This window comes from Chiloscyllium punctatum, chromosome 36 (genome assembly GCF_047496795.1).
Source record: "Chiloscyllium punctatum isolate Juve2018m chromosome 36, sChiPun1.3, whole genome shotgun sequence".
NCBI classification, from domain to species: Eukaryota; Metazoa; Chordata; class Chondrichthyes; order Orectolobiformes; family Hemiscylliidae; genus Chiloscyllium; species Chiloscyllium punctatum.
Window position 1 is genome coordinate 27,461,827 of NC_092774.1, and position 16,284 is coordinate 27,478,110.

The window sequence follows — 16,284 nt, forward strand, 5'->3', positions numbered from 1 at the left end:
GATCGTCGACTCAAGGCTGAAATCAAATAGGTGTCTCTGGCCATGAGAGGGAGCCACTGTGCCACCATGCTGTCCTCAAGGAATTCTTTGAAAGAGGATGTAAATTGAAGCCTGTGGATATACTGAACTTGAATATCCTAAAGGTGTTTGACATGTTTTCACAAAAAGCATATTGCACAGAGGAGCTCATGGTGTAAAGTATAGTTATAGAACATCAACTGACTGGCAGAAAACAGAATATGCAAAAATGGTTCTTATGTCAAATTGGTTGTATATGACAATGTATGGTGGGGTTCCAACAGGCATCTCTGCTGGCTCCTCAACTTTCTACAATTATATAGATCACTTACAGGAGGGGATCAAAGGTATGTGGTTACATTTGCAGGCAACACAAAGATAGATGGAGATGTACATTGTGGGGATGACATATCAATTATGCAGATTGATAGACTGGTTAAATAAATAAGCAAAACTCTTGCAAGTGGTGTACAATATGGTAAAATGCAATTTGTTACCTACTTGGAGAACAACTGCATAATTCTGAGATGCAGAGGGATCCGGGGGCCTTGCAAATAAGTCACAAGTTAGAATGCAAGCACAGCAAGTGATTAGAAAGGCCAATGACAGAAATGTAAGGCGATTATGCCTCAGTTACAGAGCAATGGTGGGACTACATCTTGAACACGGTACTCAGTTTTGATATCCTTACCTAAGGAAGAATGAAAATGCATTAAAGGCAATTCACAGAAGGTAAACTAGATTGACACCCACAATGAACAGACTGTCTAATGGAAAATCATTAGACAGACAGGTCTGAATTTCAACCAGAGTTTGGAATAGCAAGGGGTGATTCGATTGAAGTTTCTTTGAGCCTGAATGGTCTTCAAAAGATGGATGTTGAAGGATGTTTACTTCCTGTTGTGAACGAACAATTAGATCACCCATTTATAGAGTCTTAGAGATGTACAACACAGAAACAGACCCTTCGGTCCAACCCGTCCATGCTGACCAGATATCCCAACCCAATCCAGTCCCACCTGCCAGTACCTGGCCCATATCCCTCCACACCCTTCCTGTTCATATACCCATCCAAATTCCTCTTAAATGCTGCAATTGTGCCAGCCTCCACCACTCCTCTGGCAGCACATTCCATACACATACCAATCTGTGTGTGAAAGTTACCTTTAAGGTCTCTTTTATATCTTTCCCCTCTCACCCTAAACCTATGTCCTCTAGTTCAGGACTCTCCGACACCAGGGAAAAGACTTTGCCTATTTATCCTATCCATGCCCTCATAATTTTGTAAACCTCTATCAGGTCACCCTTAACCTCCGATGCTCCAGCAGCTCAAATCCTCCAACCCCTGGCAACATACTTGTAAATAGTTTCTGAACCCTTTCAAGTTTCACAACATCTTTCCAACAGGAAGGAGACCAGAATTGCACGCAATATTCCAACAGTGGGCTAACCAATGTCCAATACGCCGCAACATGTCCTCTCAACTCCTGTACTCAATACTCTGACCAATAAAGGAAAGCATACCAAATGCCTTCTCCACTATCCCATCTACCTGCAACTCCATTTTCAAGGAGTTATGAACCTGCACTCCAAGGTCTCTTTGTTCAGCAACACTCCCGAGGACCTTACCAATAAGTGCATAAGTCCTGCTAAGATTGGCTTTCCCAAAATGCAGCACCTCGCATTTATCGGAATTAAACTCCATTTGCCACTTCTCAGCCCATTGGCCCATCTGGTCAAGATCCTGTTGTAATCTGAGGTTAACTCTCTGAGGTCCACTACCCCTCCAATCTTGGTGTCATCTGCAAACTTACTAACTGTACCTCTTATGCTCACATCAAAATCATTTTGGTAGATGACAAAAAGTAGAGGGCCCAGCACCAAACCTTGTGGCATTCCACTGGTCACAGCCTCCAGTCTGGAACACAACCCTCCACCACCACTCTCTGTCTTCTACCTTTGAGCCAGTTCTGTATCCAAGTGGCTAGTTCTCCCTGTATTCCGTGAGATCTAACCTTGCTAATCAATCTCCCATGGGGAACCTTGTCGAACGCCTTACTGAAGTCCATATAGATCACATCTACTGCTCTGCCCTCATCAATCCTCTGTTACTTCTTCAAAAAACGCAATCATTTGTGACAAAGAAGGAGGGAAATATTTTGGAAGGTTGTGCAGCTTCGGAATACTTTGCGACAGAAGATAGTGAAGCCAGGACCATTGAATATTTCTACGGCAGAAGTAGAGTAATTCCTTTGCCTAAGAAGAATCTAAGGATATCGGGATGGATGCGAATGTGCAATGTATAACACAAAGTAATCAGCCATTATCTTCTTGGAGTGGAGCAGCTTCATGAGCCGAATGGCTTACTTCAGCTCCTAATTTGGACATTCATATATTCTGCTAGCTATAATGACCTGAGTTTGACTAGCATATATTTCCAATAAGCCCATGTTGGGTCTGTTCTATCATTAATTTTTAACTGTCCTCTTGTTGTACCTTTTATTATAGATTCCCTGTGCTCTCTTCCTTCTTTCTAAAACAGTGGGATGACATGTGCCACTTTCCAATTACCACTTTCCAGTGAACTAGCGTTAACCACCAAGCCCAGGGAATTTAGATACTTTAAATCCTATTCAATTCTCTGATGCATTTTTGTTTCATACATATTAATATCCTTCAGTTCTTCATTTATACTAGCCCTGACATTTGCCATAATTTCTGGGAGCTATTAGTATTTTCCACTGAATGACATTTCCATCACTGAACCTCTTACCAGCAACATCCTGTGATTTAAACCTGTGACCTCCTGATTCAGAGAGAAGGCTGATCCCTACTAGCAGCTGGTTTGGGTGTATGACTGTCAGCAACACTGTGGCAGTTTGGGAAATCCATTCTTGTTGGGCCAATAAATACTCAATTCACGCTGCTCAGCATCAAAGGAGTTGACAGTGTCATGACAGTGTCAGTATCAAAGGAGCTGACAGTCAGTAATTTGATTTATCTGAAACAGGTGAGATGTTTCCTGCCTCTGTGCCAAAAGCAAAGATCATGTCCAAAGAATCTGTCCCTAGTGGAGGTTTACTCCCAACAATTGGAGTCCAAGACCTTTGTCCTTGGTTACTGATAGTTTATTGCTCGAGAGGTTGGATCAAGGGGACACCTATCCAGTTCTTGGTCAACTATCAACTATCCAGGGGCAGAGGGGTATCAACTTGTGCAGAAAGGAGCAGGAAGAAGCTAAACAGCATTCATGGGTTAAACGAATGAGTGGAAAAAATGTTTAATGTCACCCAATACGACAAAATCAGAACCATTTACTTTTCACCCAAGAAAGACTGATTGGAGAACTGCTAAATTATTAGAAACTAAGCACTATAAAAGGGAAAAAAAAGACTTTGGAGACCAAGTACACAAATCATCAAAAGTAGCAGACAGGTACAAAAATCAATTGAAAAATACAAATAGAGGCCTCTATTACAAAGGAGATGAAATACATGGGGTTGAAAGTTATGTTTCAGTTCCAAGCATCATAGAATTCTAACATCACAGACAGACACCATTGGCCTGTCATGTCTGATAACTGAATTCTGGTGGAATTTCCTCGCTTTCAAATTTATGGTGTTAAATTCTAATACCACCTCTGCACACTTCTGGACACCTCGAGTTTACAGAATCACACCACATTCCTCTCTACCTCCTCCAGGAATAACTATTTCTCCCGAAATACTGCCAGTTCCTCAGATTACTTGGTACACGGAATACAATCCGCATGTCAGGAAATCTCTGGTGCTGCCCCGACACCAACAGTCACCCTTGGAACTGAAGAAAATGCAGAAATCTAAGGTGCAGAGACTTGGGTGTTCTAGTCCAGGATTCTCTCAAGGTAAACTTACAGGTTGAGACAGTAGTTAGGAAGGCAAATGCAATTATGACATTTAATTTGACAGGACTTGAATGTAAAAGTAGGGATGTAGTTGAGGCTTTGTAACACTCTGGTCAGGCCATATTTGGATTATTGTGCGCAGTTTTGGGCCCAAATTTCAGGAAGGATGTACTGGCCTAGGCGTGTGTTCAGAGGAGGTTCACAAGAATGGTCCCAGGAATGAACATCAGAACAAATAAGGAATGTTTGAGGACTCTGGGTCTAGAGTTAATGGAATTTCGAACGATGACGGGGGATCTAATTGAAACCGACAGAATTCTGAACAGACTGGATGTTGGGAAGATGTTTCCTTTGGTAGGAAAGGCTAGGAGCCGAGGGCACAGCCTTAGCCCAAAGGGAAGACCCTTTAGAATGGAGGTAAAGAGAAACTTCTTCAGCTAGAGTGGTGAATATATGGAATTCACTGCCACCGAAGACTGTGGAGGCCAGGTCATTGAGTACATTTAAGCTGTGAATGATAGTCTCTTGAGTATGAAAGGGATCAAGGGTGACTGGAAGAATGGGGTTAAGAAACTTATCAGCCATGAGTGAATCGCAGAGCAGTCACAATGGGCTGAATGGCCTAATTTCAGCTCCTATGGTCTTATGATACACTGATGTGTGGAGGGGTGAGGAACGCGGGGAAAGAGATGAAGAGAGGAATACAATTAAGGGGAAGCTGGATACAGATGAGGGAGAAAGGAAGAGAAGGAAATACAAGTAGTGTACATTAAATTACAGAACGCATAGGAGATCTGGCATACAGAGGGATCTGGGCATATAGATCCCTGAAAGTGGCAAAGCAGGCAGGCACATGGTCAAGAAGGCATACAGCACGCTTGCCTAGAGTGTAAGAGTTAGCGAGTTAAGTTACAGCTATTTATTCCGGCCACATTTATAACATTGTGTGCAGTTCTGGCCAGCATGCTACCGGAAGGACGTGGATGCTCTGGGAGGGGGTGCAGGGAAGGTTCACTGGGACGTTGCCTCTCATGAAAGCAAAAATCCTCTTTGGATTTCTTTTGATTAGCGAAAACAGGTACTAATGTGGGTCTTTTGTAAAAGCAAAGTGGCATAAAGCAAACGTGCGATAAGTGGGGGATACCAGTTTGCTGATGAGGGATGGGAAGGGGCAAAGAAGAGGGGTGGGTGGAGGCTCAGGCAGAGCGAAAACACTGACAGAGGCCAATTAAGCCGACCAGCCTAGCCCTGTGCTGGAGACTCAATGGGACAGAGACACATGTATCTATTTCAGACCTACCTGCAGGGGTAGGACAAACATTACGCTCCATCCAGGGATAAAATGTCCTCCATCTGCTCCTGCAGATCAATTCCGTAGGGAAGGTGCTGTCAGACAGCACTGGAAGTAAAGTGGGTGCGAGAGCAGCAAGTCCGACAGAAAGGATCCTCTTGCCCCTCCCACTTCACCCAATAAACAGGGTTCAAGGTGCGACTCAGCGGCAGTAACAGCAGAATATACTGGCACTAAACTATGTCCAGCAGAGATTCACACGATTGATCCCTGGAATGGTACGCCTAACATACGATGAATGGCTGATGATCCTGGGATTGTATTCATTAGCGTTCGGAAGGTTGAGGAGAGATCTAATAGAAACTTACAAGATTATGCTTGGCTTAGAAAGGGTGGATACTGGGAAGTTGTTTCCATTAGGCGGAGGAGACTAGGATCCAGGGACACAGCCTGATAATTAGAGGGGGTCAATTTAGAACAGAAATGAGGAGATATTTCTTCAGCCAGAGAATGTGTGCCTGTGGAATTCATTGCCAGGGAGCGCAGTGGAGGCCAGGACGTTAAATGTCTTCAAGGCAGAGATTGATAAATTCTTAATTAAGGAATTAAGGGCTACGGGGAGAGTGTGGGTAAGTGGAGCTGAAATGTCCATCAGCCATGATTAAATGACAGAATGGACTCAATGGGCTGAATGGCCTTACTACCACTTCTGTGTCTTATGGTCTTAATTCATTGATGTTGACTAGATATTCTAAATTAATCTAGTCCCAAATGCCAGCACATGGCCCATACCCCTCTAAACCCTTCCTATTCAGAAACCATCCAGATGCCATTCACATACTGTAATTGTACCAGCCTCCACCATTTCCTCTGGCAGCTCATTCTTTACGCTCACTACCCTCTGAGTTAAAAAGTTGCCCTTAGGTTTCTTTTAAATCTTTGCTCATCCTCCTCACCCTAAAGCTATTACACTTTAGTTCTGGACACCCCCAAACCCAGGGGACAATATCTTGTCTATTTACCCAATCCATGCCTTTCATGATTTTATAAATGTATACAAAGGCCTTTGCCACACTCGGGAAAACAGCCCAAAACAATTCAGCTCAAACCCTCCAACACTGGCAGCATCCTTGTAAATCTTTTCTGAACCCTTTCAAGTTTCACAATGTCCTTTTGATAGAAGCGAGAGCAAAAGTGGCCTAACCAATGTCCTGTACAGCCACAACATAACCTCCCAACTCCAATACTCAGAGGATTGGGAAAGTTGTATTTTGTGGGTTTTGAAAACTGGGAAAGAATGGAAGTATAACCTGAACTTTTGAGGGTCAGTTTGGAAGCATCAACACTTCGGGGGGTGGGGTGCAGAAAGATGAGGGAACGAAACCAAATGTGCCGCAGCCAACACGGAGCAAGAACAGAGGATGGAAAACTGTTGCAGCCAGCTTGAATCTGCAATGTGGATCATTGCACGTGCTGTACTTGAACCTGATGCATTTATTTGGGGGAATCAGATGCATTTTAAAAATAAAAATAAAGTATCTCCCCCTCCCCAATTGCTATCATCCGTCCCTCCTCACCCGGGTAATTAAGACACATACCTGAGTTGGCAGAGTAGATTCCCTCCTTGAATTCACTCCAGTTGCTACAAGTGAACAGATTACCCCCTCCCTCTCTCCCTCCCAGGATGAGGAGTTGCCCAGAGGAGGGTGTTTCACATTGAAACTGATACGGCCACTTCTGCGTTGTGATGTCAAAAATGGGGCAGGGAGCGGGGACAAGCCGACAGGAGAACTCTGCAGCAGATGGAAGGAGAGCAGTTTGCAAAAATCCCTTCCCTTCAAAGAATCCTCACAGTGTGGAAGCAGGCCACTCGGCCCAACAAGTCCAAACTAACGTTCTGAATGGTAATTCACCCATATCCCTCCCCTTATTGCCCTACATTTATCCCAGAGTAATACACCGAACTTTCACATCCCTGGACACTATGGAGGGAATTTAGCATGGCCAATCCACCCTTGAAGATCTGGATCCCAGGCGGGACCCCTCCGTCTCGAGATCGGTCAAAGAACGAATGGAATGCGGACTGTACAAAGCAAAGTTATCAGTTTAATAAAGCAAGGCAGTCTGATGCAATTCTGTCCAGCAACACAGAAGTTAAAGCTTCTGAGCTCCGTGGCGAAATTGCAGAATTACTTTCGAAAATTACACATCATTTACATGTTTTTTAAGAGACAGCACAGCCTTAAAAGACCAATCAAATGTAATAAGGTGACATGATTGACAGCAGGTTAGTCCAATATTTCCTAGGAAACAGATTGTTTTACTCTCAAAATCATCCCGTGCTTGCTAGTTCAAGGTTAGTTCGAATACCAAATTCATATGATTCATATTATTAAACCCCATTGTTTTCTTTTCCCCAAAGCTAACCAACTCAGCAAAGCAGCAATTCAAGTTCACAGGATCAAATCATAACCTGAAGCCATTTTGATATGTTATTTTAAATTGAAAAGCCATTTTGTGGTTAATAAAAACCTACATACACCTGTTGCTCCTAACAACAGCCTAAATTCAAATTTTAAATCCTCATCTCCCCCTGGGTTCATCTCCATCATTGCAAGTTCATCAGACGAGCCCCTTGCAAGGCGGGGGGTGATAAAGATCGAACTTCCCCTGGTGTGTGGACTTGCCATTGCCAGCATTGTCCTCGTCTGCTGAGGGACTGAACATTACCAAGAATGACTATTGCAGTGGTCAGAGATTGAACAGTTCATTTACAGAACAAGTCTAAATGGTCTTTACCCTGGAAAGGTGTTGTGTGCCAGTTTGATACCAGTTGTGTTATGAGCTACCCTGGTAAGCCTTGCCCCATAGGTCACACCGCAAAAGAGAACATAGGGAAATGTTATCTTTCGATTACAATTTGTTTCTTCAAAGTCACAACAGAATATTTGGCAGGGATGAAGTGGTCTGTTATGTGCTGACTTCAGCAAAAGACTCTTTGACCCCCTACTGGCACCAATGTCTTCCCAGTTATGGGATGGGTGGAACTGTTCTGGGACAATAACTGCATCTCTTACCGAAAGATCCATCTATTGAACAGCCTCAAGGAATTCACAAGACAGGCATGCCTCTTATTGGCAAGGTCCCTCCCTTACCTACACTAAACCTGGTTATTATTTTGAATAAAGTAAGTACTCCTCGTGCTGTAACAGTAGGAACATAGTCTCCCCTGAGTTTTGTATAGAATGGAAGAATCCAAATACAAAACAGTAATATCACTCTTTGGGATATGCAGCTCTCAGTGACTTTTTTCTGTAGGAGGATTTTCAGGAGTTATTAGCTTTCAAAACCGTACTTATATCGTTTGTGGTCTCAACCTTTTGGGTAATGAGACAACTGCTGCTTGATTGAGATCAGGATTTAAAATTTGAATTTAGGCTGTTGTTAGGAGCAACAGGTGTATGTAGGTTTTTATTAACCACAAAATGGCATTTCAATTTTAAATAATATTTTAAAATAAATATAACAAAATGGCTTCAGGTTATGATTTGACATTGAACTTGAATTGCTGCTTTGCTGAGTTGGTTAGATTTAGAAATAAAAGAGAACAATGGAGTTTGCATAATATGAATCATAAGTAATTTGGTATTCGAACTAACCTTGAACTAACAAGCATGGGATGGTTTTGCGCGTAAAACAATCTGTTTCCCAGGAAATATTGGACTAACCTGCTGACTAATCATGTCACCTTATTACATTTTATTGGTTTTTTCTTGTAATTCAGGCTGTGCTGTCATAAAAATAAATAATGCGCAATTTTCAAATGTAATTGTGTAATTTTGCCACGGAACACAGAAGCTTTTAACCTGTGTTGCTGGACAAATCTGTGCTAGGCTGCCTTATGTCATTAAGCTGATAACCTTGCTTTAGATAGACCGTACTCCTAGTGATTCTTTTGACCGATCTCGGATCGAGAGAGCCGATTGAGGGGGTCCAGACCTTCACCCTAACCTGCAGAACCCCGAACACTATGGATAAACTTACCTCGGCCAATCCACTCTAACCTGCACATCTCTGGACACTGGGGGTAAATTAGCATGGTCAACATACACTAACAAGAACATCCTTGGGCATTATCAGTAATTTAGCATGGCTGAACCCCCCCTAACCTGCACATCGCTGGACAGTCTGGGGAATTAAGCTCGGCAAAGGCCGAGGTTACCACGAGGTTGGAATTCTCTCCCAGAAATGACAGTTGATGGTGCCCTCACCAAGATGGCCGCCCGCGCTCCCCGCCCCAAGACAACATGCGCCTGACCCTTACAAAGATGGCGGCTGGTTGCCCGGGCAACCCGAGAGCTCCTTCGCCGGTGAAGTTAACACTGGGCCTGTGGGGCTTCTATTGGAGGCCTCAGTCCTCCCCCTAGGAGTTTATAAACTCCCCAGTCTCCCTCCTCCCGCGGTTCCCAATCCTACCCTGTCTCACTGTCTCCTCTCCCCGGGGTCAGGAGCCAGGTCTTGGCGCTCGGGCCTGGCGACCTCCCCGGGATGTTTCTGAAACCTGGTCCCGTTCTGAAGGAGGATCACCGGGACCCGAAATGATTTCTCTCGGCACGAGCTGCCGGACCTGCTCAGTTTTTCCAGCGGTTCTTATTACTTCAGCCACCGGCACCATTCTCCTCCCACACTCAGTAACACCGCCTCAGTCCCGCTGGAGGACCTGCACTGCACATGCGCCAGCTCACAAGGGGCGGTGCCCACGTATGTGACGTTTCCAGGGTTGAGGGGGCGTGGTTGGGGAGGCCACCAAACAATCGAAGACAATGGGGGCGGGGCCAAGGTATGTGACGTCTCCTGGGTTGAGGGGGCGTGGTTGGGGAGGCCACCAAACAATCGGTAACAATGGGGGCGGGGCGATCGTTTTGCAGGCCCCCAGCCTCCAGAAAGGTGCTGTTTAAAAAAGTTTCAACGTAGTGTTTTTTTTAACTTTTCAGCCTGTTGTGAAATGTTATTCTGGACCTCTGGAAGGGTCAAACATTAGGAAAGGTTTAATCATAAACAAAGGGATATTAAAAAATATAAATACAAATAGGTAAGTTAACTTACAAAAGAGACCTCGCACCAAATATCAAAAAGGACAGCAAAAGCTTCTGTTGGTTTGCTCATGGGAACAGAGTCGCTGAGCTAAGTGTGGTACCTTGGAAGATGAAAACTGTGAGTTCATGGGGGAACATTGAAGTGGCAGAGATGATCTCAGTTTTTATGTTGGCAGACAACAGAACTATTCCTATTAGAATTGGCAAGTCAGAGGCTATAGAAAGGGTAGAACTTAAACAATCAACGTTGAGAGGGTAAAGGTACACAGGAAACTATTTGGATTGAGGACAGACAAGTCCACTGGTGCTGATGGCCTACACCCTGGGTCCCGAAGGAAGTGGCAGCAGAGATAGTGAACTCATTAGTTATAATATTCCAAAAATCTGTGAACATGGGAAAGATTCACTGCATTTATTTAAGACTGAGATATATATATGTTCCTGATTGTCAAGGGGATCAAAGGTTACGGGAAGAAAGCTGGAGAATGGAGTTGAGAAACATCTCAGCCATGATTGAATGGTGGATCAGACTCGATGGACTGAATGGCCTAATTTCTGCTCCTGTGTCGTATGATCTTATGGTTCCATTGGATTGGAAAAATGCTAATGTAACACCTGTATTCAGAATGGGAGGGAGGCCATATGTGGGAAATTGCAGACCAGCTCGTTGAACATTTGGTATAGAGTCATAGAGATGTGCAGCACGGAAACAGTCCAACTTGACCATGCCAAAGGATATCCTAACCTAATGTAGTCCCATTTGCCAGCACTTGACTCATATCCATCTAAACCCTTCCTATTCATCTACCCATCCAAATGTCTTTTAAATGTTGCAATTGTACCAGCCACCACCACTTCCTCTGGCAGCTCATTCCATACAAGCACACCCTCTGCATGAAAAAGTTGCCCCTTAGGTCCCTTTTACGTCTTTCCCCTCTCACCCTAAATCTAAGCCAACTCGTTCTGGACTCCCCCACCCCATCGAAAAGACCTTGTCTGTTTATCCTATCCATGTATCTCATTGTTTTATAAACCTCCATAAGATTAGATTAGATTAGATTACTTTACAGTGTGGAAACAGGCCCTTCGGCCCAACAAGTCCACACCGACCCGCCGAAGCGCAACCCACCCATACCCCTACATTTACCCCTTACCTAACACTACGGGCAATTTAGCATGGCCAATTCACCTAACCTGCACATCTTTGGACTGTGGGAGGAAACCGGAGCACCCGGAGGAAACCCACGCAGACACGGGGAGAACGTGCAAACTCCACACAGTCAGTCGCCTGAGTCGGGAATTGAACCCAGGTCTCTGGCGCTGTGAGGCAGCAGTGCTAACCACTGTGCCACCGTGCCGCCCCAAAGGTCACCCCTCACCCTCCGAACCTCCAGGGAAAACAGCCCCTGCCTATTAAGCCTCTCCCAAATGCTCCAACTCTGGAAACATCAGTGTAAATCTTTTCTGAACCCTTTCAAGGGATCAGGCAGGAAAATGGGGGTGATGAGCAGTCTTGATCGAATGGCACAACAGTCTTGATGGGCTGAATGGCCTAATTCTGATCCTATATTTGTGAATTTTTGAACTCTGCAGCAGGCAGGACTTGAACCCGATCCAGGGTTCGGGTCGTTACCTCTGTGTGACAAGACATCCATAAAAATATCAAATCCTCCCCATCGGGGAATTGCACCCCCAGTCTCCTGAGTCACAGATGGGGATACTAACCACTACACTACCGAGGATGCTGGACAGTTGCAAGATGATGGGGATAGGGGTGGAGAATAGGTGGGTGCTTCAGGAACTATTATAGACATGAAAGTGAGAATGGCCTCCTTATGTACTGTGTAAAAACAAGGAGTGCAGATGCTGGAAACCAGAATCTAGATTAGAGTGGTGCTGGAAAAGCACAGCAGGCCAGCAGCATCCGAGGAGCAGGACTAAGCCAGCCAATGATCTGACCTGTGCCACACAAGCACAGTCCCCCTGGAGTGTTACCAGAGGTGTGTTCAGGCTGTAGGAAGAGATCCAATTCCCGGTTTGACCTGGAATGTAATCCCCACAGGCACACAGGGAGCGGTGATCCACTTGCTCCACATGCGGGAAGGGATTCACTGAGTCATTCAAACCTAAACACATCATTGACTTCCTACTGGACAGAAAGGATTAAACTTCTCAGCAACAACCGCTTTAAAAAAAATTCAATTTTTATAGTCGTAGCAAGAATCATAGTTTTCCAAACTGTGGGCCAATACGAGTGATGTCGAGAGACCAGGTTTGGAATGCATGGCTGCCCAGGTAACAATGGTTGATGTGGGGCTCACAGTGATGACTGAGGGGCCGTCCCTTTAGATGCTCGGTTGTCTCTGTGTTGTTGATGAGGCTTGGCCTCATGGACTGATCTCTGAAGTCAGATTTAAAAGAAGCTTTGAAAATTATGAGAAAAATCATACCCAGAAAAGACAGTGAAAAACTGTTCACCATGGTAAGAGCATTGAGAATAAGAATGCAGATTTCAAATCCATTACAAGGAAGAAAATGTGATGTGAGAAAGAAATTTCACACAGTGAGTAAATAGATCTGGAAGATATCGCATGGAACAGTGGTTGAAGCAGATTCAGGTAAGAGGATTGGAAAATTATTTGTTGACAAGCAATTTACCATTTTCCAAGGAAACGTCAGGAAAATGGCACAACATCAGAAAGCTCATTTAGAGAGCTGCATGGACACAATTGGCTGAATGGCCTGCTTCTGTGATTTAGTAATTCAGTGGTTCATAATTGCTTATCAGGTCTTCGTCAGTTGTGAACGTCAAGCTAACATCTGCTATTTTGTATGGTCAGTCAGATCGATGTTTTATAACTGCAGGGATTGGGACTAGGACCCCAGGTATTCACAGTATGTGTCAATGATTTAGATGAGGGAACTAATTGGAATATATCACAAATTGCAGATGACACGAAGCTGGGTGGAAGGGTGAGCTGTGAGGAGGATACAATGTTATTTGGACAGTCTGAGTGAGTGGGCAAATGCATGTCAGATGCAGTTAGTGTGGATAAACGTGAGGTTATCCACTTTTCTAGCAAAAATAGAAAAGCAAATTATTTGAATAACTGTAACCTAGGAGATGAGAAGGTTCACCAAGAACTAATCCAAGATGGAGGACTGGAAAATTTGTGGCTGTAAGAGCTGCTCCTTTTTTGAGGTATTTTCAGTGTTGGAGGCGATTTCCTTGAATTCCAGGAGCAGCAATTAATGTTTTATATGCTGATGCATTGTTTTGGAACTTTAGAGTAAAAAAAATCAAGACAACAGCAATTTCAAAATGGAGAAAGACAGCCAAAGGCAGCAAGCACATGGTCTGTAAGGGAGAGAGAGAGAGAAAGAAACGTATACTACTAACGGATACAGCAGTGAATCTGCATAGTTACTGCCTTTGCTGTTTGAAATCATGTATCTCTGGACATCTTGAAAAAATTAACAAACAGCAAAATTCACAGCTGATCTTGGAGGAACATGTGGAGGAGAGCTCACAGCACAGGAACAGATTACTGCAGAGTTTTTAACGTGTAACCTTGCCGTAAGTCTGCAGTAGTGAATAGAGTGAGTTCTTTCTTGATTATATGTTTTGAGATTTTATAAGTTCACCAGCGAGTCCACAACAGGGAATGGCTAATCACCTGCTCCAAGCACAGGAAGGGATTCATCAATTCTTCCAGCCTGCAGACGCACTAGCGGGTCCACACCAGGCACAGCATGCTCACCTGCTCTCAGTGCGTAAAGGGCATCACCTCCTCCTCCCACCTGCGGAGGCACCAGTGAGTTCATGTGCCATCACAGGGTGATTGAAGGAACAAGGGCCGAGTGCCATTATCGACTGGACTATCAACCCAGTTCTGGGGACTCCTCGGGACTCCTGGGTTTGAATCCCACCACAGCAGATGGCGGAATTGGAATTCAGTCAGAAATCTGGAGTTCAGAATCTAATGATGACATCATTTTCTGGGGAAAGAAAACCCTCTGATTCATTCATGTTAGAGTCTGTCTGCAACCCAATCTTGAGTCAGATTGGTTCTGTTTCCAAAGTAGGGATTTATTACATGTCACATGAATTGACTGCCTGAAGATTGTGTGCTTTTTGAGCAAAATATAATGTTTCTGCAAATAAAATTCTGCAATTGCAATTTCACCCCATAAACTGATGTGTGTGCATGCATGAGAGCGTGTGTGTTTGTGCATAAGAGCATGTGTTTGCATTCGACCATGCTTGGTAACGTGTGTGAGTAATGGGGTACAAGCCAGTGTGAGTGGAGTCACTTGTAGTGTGACATGAAACCAAGGTCCCTGTTGAGGCCATCCTCATGTGTTCCGTACTCGGAAATCAGTTATACAACACACATTGGAGAGGGCAGGGTGGGGCTTGTCTTTCAATTTGCAGAAGGTGGGAGGCTCTGGATGCTGTGATCCAGGGCAAACACATATTTGTTCAGAGAGATGGAGCTGGAAGCCAGGCTGCAGACATGTTGAGGGGAAAGCGGGAAAGTTAACCAGACACTTTATTCTGGGAGATGGTCATTCCCTTCTGGAGAGAGCCTTTTGTTTGCATCAGTGGACAGGGTCAGGAGGGTGTAAGTGCAGGTCTGGCAGGTAAAGGGGATCTGAGAGAGGGCTGCAGGTGGGAGGAGCTGACTGGTTGGGCAGTGGGAGTAAAAACAACACTGGGGAGGGGGAGGTGGTGGTAAGGGACAGAACAGTGACACAGATGGTCTCCGTTCTCTGCAGTTGTCAGCAGGAGCACAGATGGCATTGGTGTCTGTTTTGTGCCAGGATTCAGGAACCGATGTGCTCAGGGCTGGAGAAGTGGGAAAGGGAGGTTGCGGTGGGTGTGGTCCAACAATCTTAGGAGGAGAGAGCCTTTGCTGAGGGCACATGAGAAGTTAGAAACTACTAGGACAAAGCAGAACATCAAATCTCTGGGCAGAACGGTGGCTCAGTGGTTCGTACGATTGCCTCACAATGTCAGGGACCTGGATTCGGTCCCCCAGTTGAGGAGCTGTCTGTGTTGACTTTAACAAGTTCTCACCCTTCTGTCTGTGTGAGTTAACTCTGGGTGCTCCAGTTTCTTCTCACAGTCTAAATATCTGCAGTTCAGGGTGGATCGGCCGCGATAAAGTGTCCACATATGCGCAACTGAGGGTCGGTTAACCATGGGGAACTGCAGGAAAAATGGGTGGGTCTGGATGGGATACTGTTTGGAAAGTCAGTCTGAATTTTATGGGCCAAATGGCCTGTTGGGATTGTATGATTCTACTGCATTAGCCAAACATCTATTGAGAAATGATTGCCTCATGAGACACTGACACCAGTCCTGAGGAAGGTGGGATTAGTGCTGTCAGTCCCCCAACCATTTGGTCCCCGTCCACTCTCTCTCCTCACACTCTGCACCCACCAATTCTTTGTGCTCAGTCTTCTTCTCTCTCTTCCCCTCATTTTCTGCACCCCACCCTCTGTCCCCTGTCATTTTCTCTCTCTCTCTCTACTCCCACTCCCCTTCCATTCTCCCTCCCTTCTACCATTCCCCCCCCCTTCTACAATTCCCCCATGCTTTCTCGTGCTCTCTTTGATTGCTGTATCTCTTTCTCAGGAAAGAGAGAGAATCGATAGTGATGACTCTACCTGGAAGACAGGGGTGCGCAAGAAATGGCTGATCTTTAAAATTAAGAACAGCTAAAATGATAGATTCAGAAACATTGTTAACATCTAAAAGCATATTAATTTATTTTTTTAAAAGCTGCAGTCATGTTTCTGAAACTTACATTGAAATAGACACATAGAGTCATACAACACAGAAACAGATCCTTCAGTCTAACTCGCCCATCCCCTCCAGATATCCTAAATTGATCTAGTGACCCATTTGACAGCATTTCGCCCATATCTCTCTCACACCTTCCTATTCAGATACCCATCCTGACCCTGATGCCTTTCAAATGTTGTAATTG

The 16,284-nt window shown here is 44.7% G+C and overlaps 1 protein-coding gene across 1 annotated transcript in view; it reads left to right on the forward strand.

Annotated features, from left to right (window-relative positions):
* LOC140460300 (uncharacterized) overlaps positions 1-16,284 on the forward strand; it is a 749,266-nt gene that overhangs the window by 395,349 nt on the left and 337,633 nt on the right. The gene's annotated exons all lie outside the window — the stretch shown is intronic.